Below are 6,797 nucleotides of genomic sequence, written 5' to 3'. Positions count from 1 at the left end.
ACACCCCTCCCTCCTCTTGGACTGTTACTGGGGAACCAGACGGGAATTGAGGGAGCCATCCTGAGCTCTGCTGCATCGCCTGCTTCCGTTATTTAACCGGCGCCCGATTCGGAACCCGATCTGTTCTCAGATGATGACAGAGGCAGCAGGGTAGAGATGAGCGGGCTGGGCTTGTTCAGGAGGACGGAGGAAGTGGCCGGGCTGTCAAACAGGTTGTTTGTGGAGAAATTAGACTTGAGGAAAGCAGCTCAGCTCCAACATCAGCAACTTCAGATGAAGATTTATTTATGCTTAAAGGCAATAAAAAAATCTTTATCTATCTATCTAAACAATTTGATGTGTAGATCTAGTGTATGTCCTGCTTTAATGTAAACTTCAGTTATTGAGAAGGGACACCGCAGCTCTGTGTGAATATGAGATTTATAATTCAAGCTCAGTTCACTATGGGAGAGTTCCTGGGACATGGTGATGATGGAAAACACAGGTGGGAGAAAAATGTGGGTACATTGCAATCAACAAGACATTAAAGTTTCTTGTCTCCTAAAATTTGACTTCCCCTTATAAGATTCCCCTTAAAAATCTTCAGTTTTTTAAGATTCTTCCCTTAAAATAACGATTAATTGAAATGGAAGCTGTTTTACAAAATACAATTTTTAAATTAAGGGCTCTAATTAATAAACCTTATATCAGCAATTAAATTAGTAAATAGTCATGAGCCAAAAAGCAAAAATATTTATTGTTTTTAATCTGTTATTCTACCATTAGATCAGTTTTATTCTTTCCATCCATCTTTCCAGTGTTTCAGGAAAGTGATCATTCATGGAACTTCCTTAGAAATGTGGATTGTGGATCCAGAGGTCTGTGAAAATATAAAGAACCCAACAAAAACAAATGAAGTTGAAGGAAATTGATCAAATGTAGAAACGTATTGAGGAATTTATCAGTCGACATCACGTTCCATCTTCCACTGCACGTTGCCTTCAGAACGCATTCAAGAGTCCATTATTCTAACTATTTAAACTGTTTACAATTAGGCTATTAAAATAATTCACAACTTGCAGCCAGTGCAGATCACTTCTCTTTACCCGACGCAACTCCGGATCTCAGCTTTGCGGCGTCTGCAGTTGTCAGAGGTTTTATTTTTACCACATTGATTCTGTAACTTGCACTCCTCTCCCTCAAGCCGCTGCATTTGTAATTTTTGAAGGCTTAATTTATCACCTGCCTTGATGGATGCAGCTACATCTTCATTTTCCCTCCAATTGTGACAAAACTAGGACGAAATGATTTTATTTGTCCTTTGAACGCTAAATATGAATTCAGAAATTTTCTTTAATAAAAATGTAAATCAAATAAAATTTTATTTGAATAGCAAATTTTAGCAACAAGACATTTCAAAGTGCTTTACATCGTAAARGCACAAAAATACAAAGTCATGAAGTATTACATTTGCCATTGTTACACATGAACACTTTGACTAGGCCAGTCTCCGTGCGGTGGTGAGACCAGAAACCAGACTGGAAGGAGTCAAAGCGATTGGTTGTCGTTAGGAAGCCATTTAACTGTTCAAATAGCTTTTTCAATAACTTTGCTGATGAATGGGAGGTCAGAGGTCAGAGGTCAGCCTGTGATTCTGCAGTAGTGATTTGTCCAGATTGTTCTTTTGATAACTGCTGTTTTCAAAGCCTGGGGGAAAACACCTGACGAGAGCAATAAGTTTACTATTTGGATCAGATCATTAATGACATGACAGGCAGGAACTTCTTAAAGAAATGTGTGTGTAGGACATCCAGACAGCAGGAACTTTAGCTTAATTGACTTATTATTTCTTCTAGGGTTTTATAATTTAGTAGTTGAAATAGATTTTTTTTCTGCATTTGTTATGTTTGGGTATAGCATTGGTACTGGACTTGGTGTGGATGTGCAGATTATTCCGATTTTTTGTTATTTTTTCTTCAGTACATTTATGTATCTCATTGAGAGCTGATGATCTTACTGTGAACAAGTAGCAAGTAATATCTGACGTTTGGGCCATTTTCTCTCATTTATTGACTCACCTGCATTTAATGCTTCACATTAAAGAAAGCTTCTCATTAACTAATGTCAATTTAGTAGCATAACTTATTTAATCACACTGCGATAAACAAATTTAGTCCTCTGGCTAACAACATGCTAGCTAATGTTAAAAGTTCAAGGTTAATACGAGTAACCATGGTAACCAGTGAGTGTTTACACACCGGCCTAGCTCTTTCTGCAGTCACCTTGCTGTCTGTTTGAATCCACACCATTTCCAAACCATGAATTTATTTCTTAGTTTTATAAAGTTGCTGCTGCTTTTTGAGTACAATTGGAAGAACTTTGTTTGTTTTGGGTTTTTATTGGTTTAGAATATTTCTTTGCAAATAATTTATCAATGTGAACAACAGCATCTGGAACCTACTGGTAATTGTTGTGCAATGCTTATGATGCATGGGACATGACTTGTATATAAATATCTTTTATGCATATTTATTTAATGCTCTTCAATGATGTCTGCAGTATAAAACAAACTGTTTCGAGGGCAATAACTAAAAAACTGACTGTCACCTGTTATTTTTTCCTTCTGTAGTCTAAGCTAAGTGGTGCATGTGAGTCTGCACATTCTGAAGCTTTTAATCCTTTGTTGGATATCAGAAATGTTCTTCCCTGTCAGCCAGTTTATTCCTGGGATGTTTGTGTTGTTTCGAAAGGCGCTTTTCCACTAGCCTGCCTCTGACCGGTTCGGTCTCGGTCTGCCTCGGCCAGATTAGTTTTCCGTTAGCAGATCCGGTGCGGCTCAGCCCGGCTGTTCTCAGGTTTTACTTCAGGGGTAGTACTAACAGGACCGATCGAGGTACTGCACCAAAAACCAAAACCATTTGACAGCTGACCTCATTTATGGATTAGCTGGTGATTTGTGTCACTGCCAACTCCAAAACAACCTTTAGCTTTTAGAATTTAACTTTAGATGTGGGCAGCGGACAGGCTATCAGAGAGCTGTATGGAAGAGTTTAATTATGAGGATAAGCAGGAGCAGCGGCAGGAACACATGCAGGAACTTTTGCAGCAGAATGACTGTGAATTAGCAGCTCGTTTCTCTGAAATACGGCCAGTAACTACTAAAGAAGAGGGAAACGGTGCAGCTCTGGTCAGCTTTCTGATGGAGCTGCCGATTTGCGTCACTGTGTTAAACACCAGCGCTACATAATATTAACTTGTGATGTAAATTTTAGTTTTCATGTGGTTTAAAAAATAATAAAGTTTATGCATGGCTATTGGTTTACATCTTTTGACTGCATTGCCTAATCTAAAAGGTTGTAATTACATGCATAGCAAAATAATCAGCTGATATGGGCCTTCATCATTATGTTTGGGCCAGCAATGAATTTCTATAAGACAAAGTTAAATATATGGGATTATTTTAGTCCATCAGAACCAGAACCTCAAGGTTCTAAAATACTGCAAAACTCAGCAGAGAGTTGAACACAGCTGCTGCTGCTCAAGTCCCACCCACAATAGTGAGGAACGGACCGTATAATAGAAAAGTTCACTTCCTGGGGTAGAACCGAACCGCACATTAACCAGTTGGTGCTCAAATTACCAGAGGAAAAGCACCATAAGAGTTTAGGCTTCCTCTCTCTGCAGGCTGCTGGCTCTCTCCCTGTGCATGGATGTTGTTAAGTCTGCTTTTTGTTTTATTTTTTTTCTTTTTGTTTGAGGAGGAATGGAGAGTATTTTTAGCAAGTCTACCTGCTAACATCAAACTCAGGAGAGACACAGGAGATACTCTGATAAGCTTCTGTTTTAATTATAGTAGCAGCTGTGTCTAGATGAAGATGCCAGGGTCTGGCCTCGTTAAATCTGTCCACAGAATTGATGACAGGAGCAGAGCGAGCTTGTCAGCAATCAGCTAAGATGGCCTTGGTCTCACATACTGGACTATACTCTCATACACCGAGGTGTTCAGAAAGCCGAGGTAGATCATGTAGAGATGCTCATGCTTTATAAAAGCGTTTTATGAAATATATTAAAGTCATTTGAAATAATACAGACATATTTTATGCTCAAGGAAATCGTCTCGATGAGAGGTTTCAGCAGTGGGGGAGAAAGTACTCAAAAATGTACTCAAGTAAAAGTACCACATTAATATTTTTACTTGAGTAAAAGTAAAGTACTGGCATTTAAAAATACTTAAGYATTAAAAGTAAAAGTACTGGCTGAATGCATTACCGATCGTATTTCATTTTAATACATTAGAAATGTGCCATTTTAATGAGCAATGCCACAGATAAAGCATGTTTTTATTGTGTTTACTCTGCAACATAGTTTAGACTTAGATWTGYRATTCTATGCATCATAATTTCAGGGATGGAAACATCTGGTCTCCTGTCCTAACATAACATGAACTTCACTTTTTTGCCACTAGTGGCTTTTATTTTGAAAGAAATCCAACAGAAAGGGGATGGAAAGAGGGTGGGTGGGTGTGGGAGGACATGCAACCAAGGAGCCACGTAGCAGAGTTGTAGTCAAGACCACCTACCCAAGACCAAGTCAAGACCAGCACCCCACGCTACGTGACAATAAAATTAAGTGCACCTATCAAAATTAGTTCTCAAATTGATCTCAAAGATCCACATTTCCATAAAAACACCTAGATCAGTGGTTCTTAACCTTTTTTGAGGTACCGAATCCCCCAGTTTCATATGTGCATTCACCGAACCCCTCTCATCTCTAACATCACGTCCACAGAGCTTACCTTTCTTTAAGCTTTCCTTCTAAGTGACGCTTAGAGGAAACCACTGCGCATGTCTTGGAGCTCCGCATGCGAATGAGGGGGAGGCGATGGGTGACAACAGACACACGGAGTTAGTTAGTCACATTATTACTTGGATTTTACAGCACCACGTTAAGTCCCTGAACTTCACATTCTAATGGAAAAAACGCAAAGCGCTTGGATGTAACGAGTAACGCGACGGTTATGTAAAAATGTAGTGAAGTACAAAGTACAGATACTTAGTGTAAAATGTAGTGGAGTAAAAGTCAAAAGTATCCATTATGAAATCTACTTAAGTAAAGTACAGATACACGAAAATTTTATCTGTAGCAGGACTTTAACTGAAACCCAGTGGTCAAAAAGACTACCGGAGTAATGTGCGACAATGGGGCACAATGTCGGCTTTTTCTATCCCTCAACTGATCAGCGTCACCCTGCGTATTGAAGCTTCTAACCTGGATAGCTTCTCTTATAGGAGTCAAATTATCACACTGACCACAATGGCGCTTTTGGAACATCACAAACCAAACTTATTATGAACGGATCCCGTTTGGTTACAGTTGAATTCTGAAACCACCTGCTGTTCCTCCACCCGATGCGCATCAGGACGCTCTGCTGACTCAGCAGCGGTTCTGAACCGAGATGCAGACGGCGCTGTTCTGTCAGAGAGCCATGCGTTGTCAGATTGTCATACGCGTATGACAAACTGATGGCTATATCTGTCGGATCATCATACGTTGTCAGATCGCCATTCCATTTGAACATGTCTCCCATGTCTGTGGCGCTGTTAGTTTGCGACCGAAGAGAAACCAGACTGGAGCCAGCAGTTTTAGAGCTCTCAATATTTTTCTTTTATCTTCAGTTTCAGTTCAGTTCACAGCATACATACCAGTCACAACAAGAAGAGGGAGAATCTTCCTCTCATCTGGACCACTTGGCTTTTAAAGGATTGGCTTCCACAAAGATTCGAGGGGTGGAGACATTCACRTTTCCAGAAAGAAAGAACAAACATTTGTACTAAACTATATTCCTAAAATATAAGCGGCAGAAAATGGAGGGATGGATATATTCCTAAAAAAATGTCTACACAGTTACAATTAACTCAAAACAAAACTAGAAACAAAAACAATCTGGGCCCAAGCAAAATCCAAAATACATCTCTCCTCCCTCAGAAAATGGATTTTCCCAATGAGGGTGATTGGAAACACCAGGTCAGCACTGTTCACAATACATTTACCCAAATAAATTAGAATATATAAAGTACACAAGAAACAGCACCTGTTAGAGAAGGGGGTAAATCCCTCACAGGCACATTCTTTGTGCGTCCACCTTGAGCAGTAGTCACACTGTATCTGTGAAGTGGACAGAAAAAGAAAACAGTTATGAGTTAGCAAGTGTAATGTGTTTGAAGTGTTAAATTGTACAGTTTAATTGTTTACCATGTCAATGATGTTCTCTGTWGCATTATAGTGAAGCATGTTGCRTTCCACACAGAACTCTTCCACCTTGTCTGGGAACAAATAAAGGCATTTAGAGTGTACTTTACCAAAAATAGTCTTTATATTCTGTTGACAAGCCATCATGTTCTACTAGTACATAACGGAAAATACTGCAATTTAGTATTTCAYATATCTGGATTTTTTAATGCTTTGGACTGTTCCTGCATGGCYTATGGGAAAATTTGTTCTGTTTGGAATGAAAAATTCTGTGATATGCTCCTAAGCYATCTTGTGTTTTTGATTGTTAGAACATTAACAAAAACTGATCAACAGGTTTCACACAGACTTCCACAGTTCCCTGAAGAGCGGAAATGGTTCTTCATACSGAACATTAATATCATTTTTTGTGTTCCGACCAAAAACTTCTTAGAATCATAGCTGTCCAAAGCTATGAATCTCCGAAACATTCAGCCAGCAAACTGGAAAACAAGACTTCTTTGTAATTGTATGAGCAACAATGTCCTAGAGGTGGTAAACTTCAGGAATCGCTGTGGATGTTTACCTTT

General features: G+C 39.1%; 1 protein-coding gene across 1 annotated transcript in view; it reads left to right on the top strand.

Moving 5' to 3' along the window:
- The window catches only part of abca2 (ATP-binding cassette, sub-family A (ABC1), member 2), a 151,562-nt gene that overhangs the window by 738 nt on the left and 144,027 nt on the right, over positions 1-6,797 (top strand). The gene's annotated exons all lie outside the window — the stretch shown is intronic.

Source organism: Poecilia reticulata, unplaced genomic scaffold (assembly GCF_000633615.1).
Source record: "Poecilia reticulata strain Guanapo unplaced genomic scaffold, Guppy_female_1.0+MT scaffold_196, whole genome shotgun sequence".
Classification (NCBI taxonomy): Eukaryota; Metazoa; Chordata; class Actinopteri; order Cyprinodontiformes; family Poeciliidae; genus Poecilia; species Poecilia reticulata.
The sequence above is the reverse complement of the archived record's forward strand: the minus strand, read 5'-3'. Positions and strand labels throughout refer to the sequence as shown.